The sequence below is a fragment of the Anabrus simplex genome, chromosome 4 (assembly GCF_040414725.1).
Source record: "Anabrus simplex isolate iqAnaSimp1 chromosome 4, ASM4041472v1, whole genome shotgun sequence".
NCBI classification, from domain to species: Eukaryota; Metazoa; Arthropoda; class Insecta; order Orthoptera; family Tettigoniidae; genus Anabrus; species Anabrus simplex.
In genome coordinates, this window is record NC_090268.1 from 357,427,503 (window position 1) to 357,448,671 (window position 21,169).

A 21,169-nucleotide genomic window follows, 5' to 3' on the forward strand; every position below is an offset into this window, starting at 1 on the left:
CAAGTGGAAATATGACACTCGGTTGTGGTTTCAGCCTATTATGGAGATTTTATTTAGGTTTTTCTGAAATGTATAATTTTATTTAAGATTTTAACTTGTAAAATGATTTCCGTTAATGGAAAGGGAGAGTGGTATATTATATGATTGAAGAGAATTGAAAAATTACTACAATATTTTCTTATAATTTGCTTTACATCGCACCGACACAGATAGGCTTCTGACGATGGTGGGATAGGAAAGGACTAGGAGTGAGAAGGATGTACCCGTGGGCCTAATTAAGGTACAGTCTCATAATTTGCCTGGTGTGAAAACGGGAAACCACGGAAAACCATCTTTGGGGCTGCCAACAGTGGGGTTTGCTTTGAACCCACTATTTCCCGAAAGAAACCTCACAGCTGCGTGGCCCTATCCACATGGCCAACTCGCTCGGTCATTAATACATTATGCTCGTATATAGTCCCATATGGCATTTAAAGGAATAATAATAGTGGCGAAAGTAAAGGACCCAGATGTTCACACGGTGATGCATATCTAGTTTGTAAATTGTAAAATGTGGTAAGATATGAATGGAGACTGCTACACGTATTGTACGAGGGGAGAGCAACAAACTGTACATACAGAAAATATATTCAATAGCTTTTGATAGGCCTACTATAAATACACACAAAAAGTAAAAAAAACCGGACCACAGTTCCAGGCTATCATGCACATCTTTTCTTATTTTATTTTTTGTAGTCTATCAATTCGCTTTACGCCGCACCGACACACATAGGTCTTACGATGACTATGGAACAAGAAAGGGCTAGGAGTGGGAAGGAAACGACTGAGGCCTTAATTAAGATACAGCCCCAGCATTTCCCTGATGTAAAATTTATAAACCATCTTCAGGCCTGCCGACAGTGCCGATAGTGGGGTTCAAACCTACTATCTCCTGAATGCAAGCTATGTGACATAAAGCCTGCAGCCTTTCGCTCGGTATCATGCCCATGATTTTTCTGCGTATTCGTTCTCAAAGGCATGGCCATTTACTGAAAGAAAAATGTCATTCCTTATATTTCGTACAACATTAATTTCAGTCCTCAAGGTAAGATCCAAAGAATCTCGTTCACGCCGACAGGGGAATCAGTCGCAAAGTCAGCCCAAGTAGGCCAATTCACATGACAATAAGTGTCATGCAAAGTATTTTTACGTACGGAAATGAATTTCAAGGAAAATACCTGTGAAATGATATGCCATGGCCCTTTGTGAACCTCTCTATGCAGCCATAAGCTGCACAGGAGACTGGCATTTTCCTTCAGAGAAGTATATACTTCAATTTATCGGGAAACTCCAGTAGTGACACTGCCAAACAATTCAGATTTTGCCAAACAGCGTGCTCACTCAACTTCGCAGGCGACTGCAGCGCCAATGCTACCTCTAGTGTATCATTTACTAACTCAATGGCAAATACCATGTTCAGTAATAGAGGAGGTGTTACTTAAGAATTGAGTTTGGTGTCACATAATGATCACAGCTGGATGCAGCGCTTACAATATACAGTATATAATGTAACTTATAATACATATATTGCTAGTGGTTTAACGTCGCTCTAACTCATCAAAGGTTTTCGACAATGAAAGAATGGGAAATTGCTAGGATTGAGGAGGTAGCATACGTGGCCTTAATTAAGGTACATCCCTAGCATTTCCCTGGACTGGAAATGGGAAACCATGGACAACCAGATTCTGGAATGCCGACGGTGTGATTCGGAAGATAGGTGGTTCGAATGCAATCTCACAGCTGCGCGACCTTTACGACCAACTTGCACGGTTTATAATAGACTATTCGGTGTGGGTTGGTGGTGCCTATTGTTCATGGGAAACAGCGTATTATTGTTGTGGAGGATAGTACTGTGTGTGGTGAGTTGCAACGATACTGGAGACAGCAAAACTTCCGAGTGACCGAGCCATGGAACCTAACAATTTATGGTTAATATCCCATGATATAGCCCAGCAATCGAACCCGGGACCACTCACGGAAGCAGCTGGGCTATGAGACTTTAGAAAGTATTTTACAAGTTGTTTTACGTCGCACCGACACAGATAGGTCTTACGGCGACGATGCGACAGAAAAGGGCTAGGAGTGGGAAGGAAGCGGCCGTGACATTAATTAAGGTACAGCCCCAGCATTCGCTTGGTGTCAAAATGGGAAACCACGGAGAAGTATCTTCTGGCATGGCGACAGTGGAGTTCGAACCCAAATGCAAGCTCATAACTGTGCGCCCGTAATCGTTAGAAATACGAGTATCAAGGTACTGTCTTAGCATCTCCTGTGTATGTGTGAATAGAGGGAGAAATTTTCACGCCGGCATCGCAGAGTTTCAAACTGCATTCCATTCTTATCACGGAAGTTACGTAAGACTACGAAGAGATGAATGAAGACAAGGAAATATAGTGGACTACTGAATCTTCTCCGAAGTTCAGAAATGTTACCGCAGAGTTTGCTGTAGCACGGACTCGCGAATGTATCATTAAGAGCTGTATATTTAATAGTCAGCAATCGTCATATTCACTGTAATCACGTATCCGCGCCAAAAGAACGTATATCTACGCTGACCGAATATGAATATGGATGTACACGATGAATAAAATACTCCAAGTAGTTCAGTTAAATAAATTTGCATTTTTGAAAGGGGAAAATCGACTAGGGAATACAGGTACAGATGTAAAGGTCCTTCGCATGTGTTACTGTTGTTGTATTGTAGGTAGAGACTAGCTTTTGCCCGCGGCTGTGCCCGTGTCAACCAAGTCTTGTGAATTTAAACGATAATATCCTCTGAGTTATATGAAAGTATCAGTAAGAAGGGAAGTTTTGGGACTTCCTGAAGGCAATCGTCACGAAATTTCCTGGGATGTACAAGTAAGAGATTAAATTACTGGTGTGAAGTGCGCGTTTTGCAATCACCCGCAACCCCTAAAACAGTGCTTATGAAAAATGGAAGCATGAGTTAAATGTTTGCTGTCATAATGTGCTCCGATGTTTGTTACTTATCACTACCCATATCTCAGCAGCTTCTTGTCACAGCCATGGATGAGACTGGGACTTAGGTGGAAGCTACACTTTGCGCTTACCTGTACCAAGAGACAGGTGCAGAAGAATTGCATCCATCAGAAATAGAAACAGGCGAGTACGAGTCGCACGATTCATGATTTGGAGATGAATATAATGTCTTTTGTTATTGGTTTACATCCCAACAACTAAAATCTTGCAAGGTTTTCAGGGACGACAATTTGCAAATTCTGCCATCTTTCCATATCTAATCAGTCTTCTCTGTCTCTAGATGGTAAATCCACTATTTCAGGAGTAGGAACACTTTTTTTTTTTACATTTGTTATTTTCGTCCTTAAGACTGGTCACGCCTCCCAGCCACATATGGATGTACAGTCCATCCGAACAATTTTCGTTGTGTTTATTTTCATATGGTTATGTGTAAAGGAATATTAACCTTAAATACGTTAAACTGCAAGAGTGCTTAAATTCGCCACGAAAACAACACCTCTACAGTACTGTATGGTAAGGTCCATTTTACTTTACACGTCTGCAAAGGAAAATGAACACAACTAAAATGGTTCTGAAGGACTGCATATAAATATGTAGTTGGGAGGCGTGACCAGTGTTAAGGAATATAATGTGTAGGAAGTGAATTGTAACATATGAGGTTTTAGAAGTAATCCGAGATATTTTGTATTTGGCTATGATAAGACATAATTTTGTTTAGAATTATAGGGTATGCTTTTTAGTTCAGTGAAGAGTAAATAATTAGTTGAATAACTTGTCTTTTTGTGTTATTAAATTACCTCTACGTCAGAAAATAACGTCCCTCATCCAACGTAAAAGAATAATGAAATCTTATATTCGGTTTCTTGCACTGTATTATGCTAAGATCTGGACGTTAACAAGGAGTGATATTAAGAGGTTAGAAGCCCTTGATATGTGGTACTGGCATCGGCTGCAACGGATAAACGGGGTGGAAAAGAAGACCAACCCTGAGGTACTGAAATTGTCCAAGAAAAGATACAGCTGTTGAAGCAGATTAGAAGAGATAACTTTCTTGGATGGGACACGGGTTTCGATATAGTAATGTGATGATGGAAATTTTAGAAGGTAAAATACCAGGGAATCATCCCCGTGGAAGACCAAAAAAGACATTCATGATGACATTTATGAACTCAGGTTGTGGTGGTGGTGATTGTTGCACCTGGCACAATAAAGTTGAAGCAATGCGAGGACTATGCTGAGAGTCCCGTGGTCAACAATCCACACTCCCAAGTTGAGCCCCTGGGGCCCCTTTTATATGCCTCTTACGACGGGCAGGTGATGTTAATCCGCTTCCCCCACCCACAAGGGAAAGTGAACTCAGGATGCGGGAATAATTCAGGCACAAAACGTACTGCACACCATCGATACAGTTGGAGAAGACTCATCGCAAGGGCAAACCAGCCATTAGACTGAATTACTAAAAGAAGAAAGTTGAAAAAATTATTTGGAACGTTTTGAATCGTACCATACTAGTTATGCAACTGAAGTCCAAAATAGCAGTTAAGGGTTAATATAGTTTTCTTTTTTCTAACTTTTGCTTGTTAGCATGACGTGCTGTTTGTTCACGCATGATAAAGAGATCACTTGGTGCACATACTGTAAATGATGTGTGAAAGATTAATACCGCTGTAAAGCCGTCTGTCAGCGAGGCACGCATGTCCTGAAGTACAGTAGCTCTCGGAGGCGGCGGACACAACGGATGTGCTCCTTTAAGGTTGTCCCGATCTTCTTAACAAAGGCCTCACTCTTATTTCCCCTGTTGCCCCTACCTGCAGCAAGAACAACCCATTAGCCGTCTCAAGAATGCTATCGGTGAGGAGGAAAAGCGAACAGGAAGGTTCGTACACGATAACATGCATAAAATATAACAATGCATTCGTGACGATCGACTCACTTTGTCGTTGCTGAGATGAGTTTCATGAACACGCATACATGCTCCACATTTACTGCTTTCAAAATTTGTCAGGTTTAAGGTGACGTCGTCCGTAACAGCGGTTCATAACTTGCCATATGTGAAGGGAATAAACAGTAACTGTCCACTAGTCCAGGGATGGCAAAACTTCTACGACTAGCGTATCAATTAAGATCTTGTTTATTACCTTTTATTGTCCAGTGTGCCATCGGTTATTTTCCTTTAAAATCATCATGAAATCGCTTCATTTGACTTCATTTAGGAGTTAGATAGCGATACATATAAATCCATTCGACTGGATGGTTAATGATTTAATTTTGCAAACATCACTGAGAAAACATTTGGCTGAATGCTCAGCGTTGAGGCTTTCGGTTCAGAGGGTTGCGGGTTCGATTCCCGACCGGTTCGGAGATTTTAATCGCCTTTGATTAATTCTTCTGGTCCGGAGACTGGGTGTTTGTGTTTGTCCCAACACTTTCTTCTTCATATTCAGACAACACACTACACTACCAACCACCACAGAAATACGCAATAGTGATTACTTCCTTCCATATAGGGTTGGCGTCAGGAAGGGTATGCGGCCATAGAACAGGACCAAATACACATATGTGACACAGTTCGCAAACGCGACCCCACAGGTGTGGTAAAAAGCGGTAGAAAAGGAAATAGAATACTGAGAAAACTTTTCAAAAAAACTGGTAAAGCTTAAGAATAAGGTATATTCTGCTTTAACGTAAATAATTAGTAAAAAGATAGGTCATAGAATTAATCGTGGCATACTTCCGTAGTGTTAAAATATGATATGTTGGTAGATTTCAGACCTGTTTGTTACATGTTAAAAACATTAAAACATGTTAGTATGTTGTGCGGGTAGCCTCCGTTGGCCTCTCACCGCTAGATACCGTGGTTCAAATCCAGGCCACTCCATGTGAGATTTGTGCTGGACAAAGCGGAGGAGGGACAGGTTTTTCTCCGGGTACTCCGGTTTTCCCTTTCATCTTTCATTCCAGCAACACTCTCCATTCTTATTTCATAGCATATATCAGTCATTAATGATAAATCACTTTGGGAGTGGCGACCACATCGTACTGATAGCCTATAAGCCTATATGATTCATTCATAAATCCCTGACCCGTTCAATGACTGGGAAACATGTTGTAGGTTTTCATTTTCGGAATGTTGTGCGGCGTGCCATAGAAGTCGAGGTGACACGCGTGTCGTAGGATCGCCATCCCCGCCCTAGGTTCTGCATATAATAATAATAATAATAATAACATGCGTATGTTCAGTCCGCAGCCCGATGATTGGTTGAATCCTTAACACCTCCACCATTAGCTGTCGTAGATGCCATGGGAATCAATGCAGAGGCGTACTAGGGAAATGAGGAGTGAGGTAGTTTCCCGTTGCGTTACTCACTGAACTAGAAGTTGCCACTACATGTCTGCTAAACCCACTGGAATGCAAGCACCAACCAACCCTGTGTGCTACAATTTCATACCATTCATAGCAGGGACTGGCTGCATAAGGAATGACATTATAAGCGTCGTTTATTACCTCAGTCACTTCCTTGTTGTCAAAACCAAGGGTACAACTGAGATAGATCAATGAAAGTAAAAAACTATTCTAGTCCATAACAGGAGATATAGCGTACTGTAAACACTAGGTCTCGGCAGCAAAGGCATAATAATAATATTGATAATGATAATAATAATAAATCGAGCAAGATGCGGCGTGGTTTGAGTCAAGTATGTATCAGCTTGCATTCGGGAGACAGTGGATTCGAGCTCCACTGTCGGCAGCCCTGATTATGGTTTTCCGCGGTTTCCTATTTTCACACCAAGCCAATACTGAGGCTGAACAGTAATTAAGGCCACGGTCACCTTCATCCCAATCGTCGCCATAAGACCTACAGTATCTGTGTCGGTGCGACATAAAGCAACTAGCAAAAAAAAAAAAAATTTTAAAAAAAGAAACTTCCTTCCCACTCTTAGGCTTTTCTTATCTCATCATCGCCATAAGATATATCTGCGTTGGTGCGATGCAAAGCAAATTATATATTAAAGAAGTAAGGCATGGTGAGATGCTATTATTATTATTATTATTATTATTATTATTATTATTATTATTATTATTATTATTATTATTATCACCAGATATTCTCAGGTACTATGTGCAAACATTTAGATATGATGCCATTTTGGCTACCCTCGTGTCAGTTTTGATGTTTCCTTTTATCCTACCATTTGAGTAAGGACCATGCATTACCAAGTTCAGAACGTGTGATAGCCGAACATTTTCCAAGGTAATCGCTGTTCGAATTCCTATCAATGTATACTTATTTCAGAATATCTCAGATTTATTCACAGAAGTGCTGATTACTTAAGTCTGGTTGTGAAATGGCTCTGAAGGCAAGCTAGGTCGTACATAAACAAAACGGGGGCACTGAGAAAGTTGCCCGAGGCTGCCCTGCAGAGCGTCAACTTCTCGTGTTTGCTGTGTTACTAAATATGTTCAGTGCTAACAGAGAGTGTTTGTATAAAGTTAGCCTTCTCTTCCTTGTTTTAGCGCCTTGTCTTACTCCCAGATTCAGCAGCCCAACCCCTTCCTACCATGGTCACTCCTAACTAGGACTGCACATCTGGAAGGTAAATTATGAAAACTGGACATCTGTCAGTAACATGGAAAATCGAAATCATATCATTTTATGTCTCAATATTCTAGGATCATTATGTGATGGGGGAAGATGAGCGGGAAGTTTATTTTAAAAAATATTCAGGTTCATAAGAATGATTTTTTGCTAGTTGCTTTATGTCGCACCGACACAGATAGGTCTTATGGTGACAATGGGACAGGAAAGGGCTAGGAGTGGTAAGGAAGTGGCCGTGGCCTAAATTAAGGTACAGCCCCTGCATTTGCCTGGTGTGAAAATGGGAAACCACGGAAAACCATCTTCAGGGCTGCCGATAGTGGGGTTCGAGCCTACTATCTCCCGAATACTGGATAAGAATGATTTAATGTCTCTTGCATAGTAACCAGGCTGGTAGCTTTTTATGGAAGCAAATGCTGGTCTGACACATCAAAACATGAATTGGCGCTTCATGAAACGGAAGTTGAGACTTTCATCTTACTCCATAGGTAAACGTCAAGGAGTGAGTGAGTGAGTGAGTGGGCCATGTGATAGGCCTTATTCGTGATTCATTTGCCGGTAAGGGTGTTGACTTAAGATCTGAACAGCGATAACACAACTTTAATCGCAGACTTTCTTAAGGACCCACTTTAGTGTCTAGAGGGTGAATCTGAGCTACTTTTAGCTTATTCACCTTGGTTGGTCGGTGCCTTTGTTCTATCTACACTATGTACAACTTATCGATGTTTCGAATACGTTAGTATCCTTTACCTAGGCAACTGATGAGCCACTGCTCGATCCGAGGTAATTGGCCTCACGAGGCACCTAAAATCGATTCCCACTTCTATTGATATAATTTCTCGTAAGGATGTTTGACACTGTGAAAATTAATACAATTTATCCTTGAACACACCCATTCCGGTAGGTGTTCATTGTAGCAGTTGTGTTGCGTATCCTGGAAGGAACCACCGTCTCACTTGTCCGGCTCTTCGACTGAACGGTGAGCGTAATGGCTTTCGGTTCAGAGGGCACCGGGTTCAATTCCTGTCCGGGTCCAGAATTTTAATCTGAAATAGTATTTTGGCCCGGAGAATGTGTGTTTGTACTGTCCCTAAAATCCTGGAACTTGTACAATATATATTACACTCGACAACAACACATAGTATTCCAAACACAGTAGATGTCACCCACTCATTGGAGGGACAAGGCCTGCAGCACGCTAGCAATAGTCAAATAAATTTGTTATAATACAACCTCAACTTATCATTCTTGTTTGGAATCATCTTGTACAGCACAGTGACTAACCTCGCAGCCTTCCAGTCTCACGGGCGAAAATTGAATGAATTATTCTTCTTGTTTGTTACTTGTTTAATATCGCACTAACACATCGAAGGTTGCCGTCGATGAAATAATGGGAAAGGGCTAGGATTGTTAAGGTAGTGGCTGTGGATTTAATTAAGATACAAGCGCAATCATCTTTATTATTCTTATTATCCTCATCATTTCGGCAACTTCTCCTCAGAGAACTTTGACAACCATCACGGAGTGAATGTTTCTATTTTGTACTTCCGTGTCATGAATGTTAAACCTCTGTTGGAGGATCTTCTTGCAGGAAAACTCTTCTGTCCAAGTCCACCTTTTCATTCTCTCTTGCCTGCCATGATAGGTTTTTTCTGGCTATGTGTGTCGTTTCAGAAAATGTGGCCAAAATATACTTCTTTCCTGCATTTTGAGAGGGTTAGTACTTCGCTAGATTTCCCAAGACGGCGGAGTAATCCTTATTTTGTAACGTGGTCGACTCATGGGACCTTCAACATATAAGTTTCTAAAGCTCGCATTCACTGCATTGACGTAGCGTTTAGTGTCCATCCCTGGACACCATTATATAGCACCGATAATCCAACACGCCAATGAGTTTTAAGTCGTGCGCAGTTGTGCACAAGAACTTACATTTCCGAAACAAATTTCCTGTAATGGCGATTATGGTTTAGATTTCTACACCCGGATTCCAGTCTTATGTTAGCTGGCATCCCTGGTACTTGAACTGAGACACCTTTTCAATGGCGTTTCCATCCAAGATGACATCCTGCTTGTTAATTACCATGATTTTTAGGTTCTGCATGTCTGAAACTTGAGAAATCATCCAATCAGCCAGAGGAGGTAGATTTAGAAAAGAGGGCAATTTGTGAGACTAAATTTCAATATTTCGAAGATCTTTACCACATTACTAATATCAGAGTAAAATCACTGTTTAGTTCTCTGTGTCCTTGTTAACGAGCGGCGACCTAAACGTTAAGCAGTATGTTACTAGCCTCGACAGTAAGCATATTTATGTCTGTCTACAATCGCCTCAATTGTAACCAATAGCAGATGATACTTGACCAATAATATGATTGCTTTTTTCAGTGACAGTATAGGTTGAGTACTTCAAAAGCGTACCGCTCCTACAGCCAGCTGACTTGTCAGGTCTCCAGCGTTGCACAGCTGCACGCAATTCTGTCTAGTCTCGTTGTAGGCTCTGTACAGTTAAGAAAAATATGGCGTATGGCTTTTAGTGTCGGGAGTGTCGGAGGACAAGTTCGGCTCGCCAGATGCAGGTCTTTTGATTTGACTCCTGTAGGCGACCTGCGCGTCATGATGAGGATGAAATGATGATGAAGGCGACACATACACCCAGCCCCCGTGCCGGCGAAATTAACCAATTAAGGTTAAAATACCCGACCCTGCCGGGAATCGAACCCGGGACCCCTGTGGCCAAAGGCCAGCACGCTAATCATTTAGCCATGAAGTACAGTTAAGAGATATCAGTTGACAACGTTGTGTCGCGAATTGGGGAAATCCTGGCACTCCACGGATATGGACTGTAAACACAACCGGCCAGCTAGGCTTTAAAAGCGTGCCAGTCGTTAACGAGGAAATTGCAAAAATTATAATAGGCACTTGGAGATCAATCCGTTTCTAACTTTTAAAATTCAAGTGCACCAAAATGTTTTTGTATATATTTAGTTATTTTGTCTGTTAAGGTATCAGTTCAAATACTTAGTATCCGTTTGTGCGGCAGTTATTAAATATTTCCCATTTAGATGAATGCCACTTTTTAAATTCAATTCTGAATGAATTTTCACTTTTAATTTTTTATAAGTCTTACCCCTGCACATATTTACCTAGAATTGTCCCTTAATCCTTTGTGCTAGTCATGGAAACATGAATTTGTATACTTTGTCATAATAGTCATTCCCGATTATGGAATGAATGAATGAATAAATAAATAAATAAATAAATAAATAAATAAATAAATAAATAAATAAATAAATAAATAAATAAATAAATATTAACTTATTGTTTTATTTGTTCATGCTGTTCAAAATAAACCAAAAGTCGGCTAGTATCGCGGCGTCATCTGAATTGAGTTGAGGGATTCAAATTTTGTCGTAAACCACATACTATCAAGTAAAATATTTGGCCTTGAACCGCTCACTAAAACCCAGACTAGCAAGGGTAGCTGGAGTGATCCCTGAATAAACTTGGATAAGACAAAATAATTATTATATTTGGAAACATTGTAAAGAACGTATCAGTTGTGTGCACGGGAGGGAAGTTATGATGGAGTGTGTTAAAAAGCTCTTTGCCCATATTCACACTCGCTAACCTTGCGACTGCAATGTAACCCGTAGTATTGATTGTCCATTCACGGTTTAAATAATTTGGAGCTTGAGTGGATGGTGTAGTTAGTGCCAGTAATTGAAAATAGAGGTCCGGTGAATCCTCGGCTAATTAAATTTGTTTGATGTATGTTACATTACTTAATTCAAGGTGGGTTCTTTCTCCTTAACAGTTTAGTTGCAGGATTATTTGTGTTATATTTTCTATAATCTCTCATCTAGATTTCGAATAGCTTACAACGATCATATCTTGTGTATATGAGGGTGCTTTCATAAGTCATAACCAACAATTCCACGGTGTTAAGGCCTACAGGAGTAAGCCACATAAAACAAATTTCTCAACAGAGACAAAAACAGTTTTAACCTCACTATGGGCATGGATCTGTCCTAAATGTTGTTTGAATTCTAGAATCTATCTAAGATTGTAGTCTACTGGAATATGTTGTGTTGGATCATACAGTTTCTCGAAATTATTCTTTAATGTGAAATTTGAAGGTTATGCCAGTTGACTGTGACTGATACAACTTCATACGGCTCCGCGGTGTAGGGGTAGCGTTACCTGGACCTGATGGCTAGTTCGAGGTCCACTTAGCCTACGTTATTACAATTGAGCAACTATCTGACGGTGAGATGGTGGCCCCGGTCTAGAGAACTAAGAATAACGGCCGTGAGCATTCGTCGTGCTGACCACACGACACCTCGTAATCTTCAGGCTTTCAGGATGAGCAGCTGTCGCTTGGTAGGCCAAGGCCCTTCGGGGCTGTTGCGCCATGGAAGGACACAACTTTAGTGTTGGTTACAACAGTGTATATTTTGGGTTACAACAATTAGAATAAATAATAATGTTTGTTTGAATCATCAGTACATAGACTAGTTTGATGCAGCTTTCCATGCCACCCTATCCTGTGCTAACCTTTTCATTTCTACGTAACTATTGAATCATACATCTGCTCTAATCTGCTTGTCATATTCATACCTTGGTCTACCTCTACCGTTCTTACCACCTTACACTTCCTTCAAAAACCAACTGAACAAGTCCTGGGTGTCTTAAGATGTGTCCTATCATTCTATCTCTTCTTCTCGTCAAATTTAGCCGAATCGATCTCCTCTCACCAATTCGATTCAGTATCTTTTAATTCGTGATTCGATCTATCCATCTCGCCTTCAACATTCTTCTTTAACACCACATTTCAAAAGCTTCTATTCTCTTTCTTTCTGAGCTAGTTATCGTCCATGTTTCACTTCCATACAATGCCACACTCCACACGAAAGTCTTCAAAAACATCTTTCTGATTCCGATATCAATGTTTGAAGTGAGCAAATTTCTTTCTTTAAGAAAGCTCTTCCTTGCTTGTGCTTGTCTGCATTTTATGTCCTCCTTACTTCTGCCATCGTTAGTTATTTTACTACCCAACAACCGTAAGTTGTTTATTATGTGAAAGAATGTACATTAAGAGTAAGACAACTATTATAAGACACAAATTTTCTATCCTGATTTATTTAATTACCCTCACAGAAGTAACACTCAGATTCATAATGAAACTGAATTAGCATTTTATGCTAATATGTATTTGTATACCGTAAAAGAAAAGTACTATTACTGAATCACGTAGTTAATTTCCGTGACAACTAACTCGGACACACTCATCAAAACAGGGGCAAATGCTGTGTTGCGCTAGCTGGCTTGCGCGGGCTTGTGCGATCGAGAGACTTAGCTGTCCCAAGTATAGTGGCTTACGTCAATTGACTGGTACAATCTATTGTTAATTGTGGGTTACGACTAGTTGGTTGCACCAAGTGGCTTGCCTGACGTTGCCATGTGTGTGGTTATGCCATCAACTTTCTTCTGTTTTGAAGGAAGGTGTTGAGGGTTCCACCAATTTACCAGAATGTGTGTTATAGTGCTAACTACCTGATTCAGACATAACCTCAATTTGTAATTTCGGGAGGGTTACGCCAATTGGCCTGTACGCCACCGATGTTATGTATCTGGTGGGGACAGTCCATTCGCCTTGTAATCCATACCTGAGGAATATTCATCCTAAGAAGGCCACAACCCGTTCTGGAGCAGAGATAACACGGGTGTCCTTGCACTGGAATGTCTATACCTGTAATATCTAACGATGCATTCTGACAGTTGTTAGAGGGAGGTCCGTTTACTGCCTGTCGGGGCTGGATAAAGGGAGTGGGGGTATGGTTGCCATGGAAACGAGGGCGAGGCGACTGCGTTTGGCATGGAGATAAATCTTCTGGCCAGCTCGTCTTGCTTGGAGTTGCCAAACCTCTCACGCCCGAGTTAGATCTTGTCTCAAGCAGTTCAGTGTGAGTGACATCCTACTTCTGTTCCTGTTTTGTGACCGTTAGTTGAGTAGCTAACGGTATTTTAAATATTAATTACGTAAAATTATTGTATTACAATATATATATCGAGTACGGTACGATGAATACTCCTCGAGGGAGAGGGAGGCCCAGGACTCGTCAACCTCGTTAAAAATATTACTATCGGCCGTGGTGTGACAATTCATCACCAAGGAAGAGAATTGATATGTGCCACAAGGGAATTATTTGAAGAGGAGGCTACGAGATTTTTGGAAAGGAATGTTCCCTTGATTCCATTCCAGAGAGTCCAGGAACGCACTTCCAAAGCTCTTAGGGTTAGGAAAATTGCTGTAACCCATGTCAAAGAATAATATTGTTATTGATTTTACGTCCTGTTAATTGCTTTTACGGTTTTTGGAGTCGATGAGGTGCCAAAATTTAGTCCCGTAGGCGCTCTTGTACGTGCCAGTAACTCTATCGACACGAGGCTGACGTATTTGAGGACCTTCAGATACCACCGGACTGCCGGACTGAGCCAGGATCATACCTCCTGAGTTGGGATCAGAAGGCCAGCGCTCTACTGTCTGAGCTTATCAGCCCGGCTCCTGTTAAAGATAAACGGAACATGAGACCAAGCCAGTCACAGTCTGGCCAGGTAGTCTACAACAGAACACAGCGGTCTGAATGAATGAGGGAACAAGTGAGCCGGAAGCGAGGGGTAAGAGAAAGGATTGTTGGAATGTGGCAACATCGTGAAATGGCAGTTGCCATGTTCCTCCCCCCAGCGCTAACTGTCAGAATTCACCTTTAGGTATTAGAGGTATAGGCGTTAAGCCAGCAACGTCTCCGTCCAAGCCATTAATTGGCTCTGCATATCTTCCAGGCGTTCTAAATGGTAATACGAACGGACTTTCTTCCCCAGCTGATGTATCATGGACCCTTTGAACTACAGCTCTTGCCTTAGTGTATCCAGTAGCTGGATGCTGCAGTCTAGTATGGCTTAACAGTGCCCATACAAAGATGATAGACACCCAGCTGAATCCAACAGAGGATCATATCAGCAACTATCCAACCTACACCTCTGGAATGGTTACCAGTTCTTTCAAACATCTCACCTCCTCATCTCCTAAAACAACAGGCACTGAAGAAAGAATGGCTTAAATAATGCAACAATCCTCTTCTATATATATATATTTCAAGACATCGGTTCACAAACCGTGAATGACCACAAGGATCCTGAATGTTTATAATTTAGGCGATGATAACCGAAAATATTAAAATTATTGTGCAGAAAGGAAACACTAAATGACTTATTGTTTAGGAGAAGTATAAGTGATTATTTAAAATTTCCACCGAATCTTTTAAAATGTCCATTATAATTCTTTGCAGAGTCGTGTGCTGGGTTCCAAGCTTTTCCAAGATTCCCCCACGTGTCCTTAGGTACACTGCCTCTGCTTCCAAACAGCAGACCCATATGAAAATCTTAGGCTGAAATCTAGGAACCGTTATTTGCTACTAGGCAAGAGACTGGTCCAAGATATATTTAATTCAAATGCAGCTAGGTGGAAAGCTTCTAGCCCAGATACATCAGGTCTAATCTCGGATCTAGTTGAGCAACCTTCTGGTTTCAACTTACCCAGGAAAGTCTGGGCATCACTTAACCGAATAATAATCCAGCATGGCAGATGTAAGTTGTGGAAACACAAATGGAAGACCGCTGAAGACCCTTCCTTTAATTGTTCAGATGTGCCTCAGACCATCCATCACATCGTCATGGAATGCCTACTCAGTGAACTTAATGGCACAGTAAAGGACGCCTACGAAGACACCGATGAAGCTATGAATTGCTTAAGAAAATAGGATATTCAGCTTTAGTTGTACTGCAGTTAGTCATTGATCAGTCTTAATTTGTAAATATTTAAACCTACTACTAATCTGTACTTATTTGTACTATCGTAACAGTGTATTCTCTCGCCATATAAAATAAATACATTTCAAACATGTGAGAGTAAATTCCAGTACATACGTTTATAAACATGTATTACACTTACTGAATGTCAACGTCATGTGGCGTTTGTAAACATTGGTTGCTAGTTAACAACCCACGAAAATGTTCATCTGAATAGTATCACGGCATTTATCACTCAGCGTGGATTACTACAGGGGAGGGGATGAAAGTAGGGAAAGCCCAATAGATCTAATTGATCGCAGTGACCTATCCCTTGTAACCTTGTAACGTTCCAGACGTTACAGTGTAATTATGTTAATTTTATTATGTGTAATTAATTCAGGAATTTAACGTCATGATATTTATCTTGGTATGTAATTGTATTATAATTCATGTTTAATCATTTGCTCACTATCATTTCATTACTTTGTAACTACGACTTGTAAACGAGGGCTGAATATCCTAATATTCACTTAGATTCTTGCGACAGTCGGTTAAAATTAACTTGCAGTAGATTTCCTCTATCTTGCCACATCACCGAGGAAGTTGGAAGGACAAATTTAGACATCAAGTTCTGAGAAAAGCGAGCACGTGTTCACGCGTCCTAACGTAAGCTACCGTATTTCGACCAGAATTATTCGAACTGATCAACGCCTATATCTTCAAAGGAGCGTCATGTTGCCATGGATACTGAGTGAAAGGACGAATAGAAGAACAGTTGATATCTTGGTTATGGCCCGTCAACTCTAATATCTGGAGTGGGGAGAGACGTGTCATCTGATTGGACCATGTGTAGCGACCTGTAATTAGCGCGAGAGAAGGTTATAAAAGGGCGTGTTGGAGCTCGTGGCTTGATCTTCTACTGATCTTCTACTGGACTTCTACGAGTTATTCTACATCTTCTACGTGATTTTCTTATTGAGCTTCTACTTGATTTTCTACTTGATTCTTCGTCTCGATACTTAGAAATTCTGAATGAGGGGTGTATAGCCACTCTCATCAGGAATTACGTACAGCACGGCTACAAGACCGGTTTCAACCAGTCTAAGTCAATAGGTAGGCTTAAACTAGATAGAAATGAAACTGCAGAGCACATTTTCAGTAAAGTTGGAAGGATTCTTAATTGAGTATCCTCTCCATATAACCCAAGGTGGTTCTTCTAACTATGACTTAGGGCTTATCTCCAATATATGGGATAGAGCATAATAGGGAGTGTTAGTTTTGAAGTCATTTTCCAATTAGTGGGAGGTGCAATTGGCAAGGCAGGAATGGTACTTAGCTGCAGATGAAGAGATCTCAAAGACGACCGATGATGTTCCCGCTACAAGGATGGAAGCTTTACCAGGACCAGCAGAACAAGACTACATGGTGAGCAAGCGAGTTAAAGATATTGCAAGTTTTCGCGAAGTAGAGTCATTCAATTTTTTGTTAAATTCATTTTCTATTTTTAATTCAGTTCTCGTTAAACCGTCGTCATTTATATTAAATATAATAAATAGTATTTTTCTTGTTTACTTTAATCAATTTGCCTTAATTAGCCTTTTGATTTTTAATTCTCCTGCTTAATGATTAGTGCACTATCACCCCACCCCTGTGATAAGAGTCTGTCCAAGCTTGATTATAAATTTTATCTTTAAGTCCTCAACTTAAAGATTGGCGCCCTTAGCTTGAATGGTTGCATTTCTCGTTCGATGATTAGTCTCCGAGAGGGGAAGTCACATAAATGCCGCTCCAACGTGTGGCGAGAAAATCATTAAGTACGGAGCAGTTAATGACAGTAACGATATCAGAATTCGTATTATGGGCAAAATTTGGATATCCACGTTTCATTAAGAGTGTTTGATTGTGGGAAGGGTCATGGCTGATCAGACGAAAGAGGAGAGGATGTTGCGCAGTGGACGGGCGATAAAAGGCAATAATGTATTGAGTTCAGAGGAAGAGTTGTGTAGTCTTGTAGAGGAAATTGAAGATAGAAGTGTAAGTAGTATGGAGAGTGAAGGCAAACAGAAAGAAGTCAGTATGGAGTCAGATGATAGTAGGATGGGGGGCGAAGCGGAAGTAAACACTAACAATGAAAGTAATAATAATGATCAGTTAATGGGAATGATGCAGTTAATGTTAAGTAAGATAGAGGACAGTAAAACTGAAATAAAAAGTGAATTGGAACAAATTAAAACAGATTTAGAACAAACTAAATCTGAGCTTAAAGGTGAATTAGAACAAACTAAATCTGAGCTTAAAGGTGAATTAGAACAAACTAAATCTGAACTGAAAGAACAGTTAGAACAAACTAAAGCTGAATTAAGTAGGGAGATGAGGGAAAATAAGGAGGAAGCGAATCGGAGAATGGACGAACACAGTAGGCAGTTACGCGATCTGGTGGTAAAAAATGAACATTTTAATAAGCGATTAGAGGGCCAGGAAAGTGAATATGTACGGCAAGGGAAAAAGGTAGAAGAAAAGTTTGCGGAACAGAGAAGTGAATTCCTGGAATTAATGGGGAAGGAAAACAACTCTACTAGGGAGGAAGTAATGAGGCAGGTCACTAGTATTGATAAGAGAGTTGAGACTCAAAGAGGGGAAATACGGATATTTAAAGACCACGTCCAACAAGAGATTGACACGGTAAAGCTTAGAATAGAAGATGAGACTCGGGCAAGTGAAGAAAGGTTTGCGATAGCTGAAGAGAATAAGATTGAAATTAGGACATTGAAAGAGAAGCAGGTTAATTTGGAGAGAGAAATTGATAGGAGAGACAGAGATGTAGAATGCCGGATGGAGAAAGCAGAAAATAAGTTAAAACAGGTGGCAAAGGATAAACAGGTTTTCACGGGAAGGCAATGTCTAGGAAATAGCTACATTAGGGAAATTGAACTACCTAAATTTAATGGGAAACAAACGAACCCGCTAGATTTCCTTAAGATGATAGAAAAACGATTTGAAAAGCGTCTAGAGGAAGGGTCTATGGACTGGGAAGACGTTATGGAAAATATTGACCATGCTTTTGTAGGAGAAACTCGGTCTTGGTTCATGGTATATAGGCAGACGATGACGAACCTGAAAGAATTCAGAAATAAATTTAGAGAGAAATTCTGGAATGAAGCGATACAAGCTCGGGAGAGAGAAAGGGTGGTATTTGGGAGGTACAAACAGCATGAAGGAGTTACTATGACCGAGTACTTCCTGGCACATGTCATGATTTGTCAGAACTTAGATGGTATAACCGAAGGGTCTGATGTAGTAAGACTACTTTTGAGACATTTTCCGGACAGGGTGAGAGAAGCGGCCTGCATGCAAAAAGTTGGTACTATTCAGGAGATCGAGAACCTACTAGGCAGTTTTGATGCTTTAGGTAACCTTAGGAGTAGAACGGAGAATATTCAGAACTTTAGTCATCACAACGGAATGAGACATAACGGTAGAATACAGAATCACGAAGCTCGTAATCAGTTCAGACCTCAGCAGAACAGCAGGAGCGGAGCATCTGAATATAGGACAGGAAATTCCCAACGGAGGCCAGAGCAATGTACTAATGAGTCCAACGTCAATACACAAAGGGAACCTTTAAACTAACTAGAGGCTGTAATGTTAGGTCAGAATTCCAGCCTAGTACGAAGGTAGCGAAGTGTCTTGCCATAAAAGTGTTACCATATGACCTAGATGTTAGAAACGATTTGTTGTATGAACCCGAGCAGAATAATGGAGATTCAAGTAATAAAGTAGTCAATCCCGTTGTTAAATTGAAAGTCTGGGGGGCGTGGGTTAAAGTTTTGATTGATTCTGGTAGCCAAATATCATGTATTAGTTCTCAGTGGTATGAGTCATTAGTGAAACAGGGTATTCAGTTGGAGGAAATGCCTGTTAAGTCTACTTTCATCATTACGGCTGTTGGAAAGAGGTCTAAGCAAATTTGTAAACAAGTAGCTTTCCCGATATGCATTAATAATTTTATTAGCGTTCAGATATGTTTGGTAATTCCGCATTTGATATTTGATCTTATCTTGGGATCTGACTGGTTAACGTTAAAATTGGCTCAGTTAAATTACAATGATCTTGTGCTAAATTTGAGGTGGAATAATGAGGATATCAAGGTCAAGTTTGAGGAGGAAATTCAGAGGAAAACGGAAGTTAGTACAGTGTGGAGAATGAGAGAGGTTTCTAAAGTAAATGAAGAGGCTAGTGAGGGCCTGAAGTTGTTTCAGTTGTGGATTAATGAGGATAAAAGATGTGGCTTGAAAGAAGCCGTAAGTAGAAATGAGTTAAATGAAATCCAGAAGGACAAGTTATTTGAAGTGTTATGTGAACACGTGGAGATTTTCTCCGAGAAACCTGGTGTTACCCATCTGTATGAACATTCTTTTTCTGTGCTGGATAAGACTCCATTCAGCGGACCGCGGTATCCGATACCACACAAATATGCAAAAGCCGTAGAGGATCAAATTCAAGCTATGTTAGCAGACGATGTGATTGAATTATCAAACAGTCAATACGTTAATCCCTTAATTGTCGTGCCTAAGTCTGATGGATCAATACGTTTGTGTATTGATGGCAGGGAGATGAACAGACGTATTGGTGCAGATCAGTTGAGATCACAAACCATTGAAGAGTTGATACAGAGTTTTCAGGGTAAGAGTTGGTTTTCTACGTTAGATCTTAGGAGTAGTTTTTGGCAGATACCTTTGAGATCAGAAGACAGGCCTCTTACTGCTTTCAGCTATAAGCATAGTTTGTACCAATTTAGGCGTGTTCCTTTTGGGACCCGTACGAGTTCGGCAGCTCTTATTCGCGCACTAAGTATTGCCTTGGGAGATGATACTGGAGATTATGCTACTATTTATATCGATGATTTGGTTATAGGATCTAGTACCTTTGAAGAGCACTTGGACCACTTGGAGAGGGTTTTTTCTAAATTAGAGTATGCTGGTTTTACTCTGAAACTTGACAAATGTGTTTTCAGTAGACGAGAGGTGACTTTTTTGGGGCACCGTGTATCGGCAATGGGAGTGACGCCTGAGAGCACAAGAATTGAAAAAATATTGAATACTACGACACCTAGAAATATTAAGGAGCTCAGATCGTATATTGGTGTATGTAATTTTTTCAGACGATTTGTAGTGAGATTTGGTAACTTACTAGAGCCATTTAGAGAACTATTGAAAGCTGGCAGTAAGTGGGAATGGACACAAGATCATGCTAGAGCTTTCCTAAAATTAAAAGAAGGATTCAGGCAGGCGGTTGTTTTGAGATACCCCATGCCCGATAGGAAGTATGTGTTGCTGACGGACGCATCTCACTGTGGTATCGCTGGTGCACTATGTCAAGTAGATAATGATGGTAATTTAGGGATTGTGTCTTTAGCTTCCAGAGGTTTAAGTGCTGCTGAAAAGCGTTATACTATAACGGAACTTGAATTCCTAGCTATCGTATACTCCCTCAGTAAATTTAGGATGTATGTTTTAGGTACCGAATTTGAAATTAGGACGGATCATCATGCTCTTTCTTTTGTATCCAAGTGTAAATTATCATCTAACAGAGTTAGTAGATGGATACTCGACCTACAAGAGTATGATTTTAAGGTAACTCACATTAAGGGAAAGAATAATGTCCTTGCTGATTTATTGTCA

The 21,169-nt window shown here is 40.5% G+C and overlaps 1 long non-coding RNA gene across 1 annotated transcript in view; it reads left to right on the plus strand.

Moving 5' to 3' along the window:
- LOC136872729 (uncharacterized) overlaps positions 1-21,169 on the plus strand; it is a 493,104-nt gene that overhangs the window by 161,439 nt on the left and 310,496 nt on the right. The gene's annotated exons all lie outside the window — the stretch shown is intronic.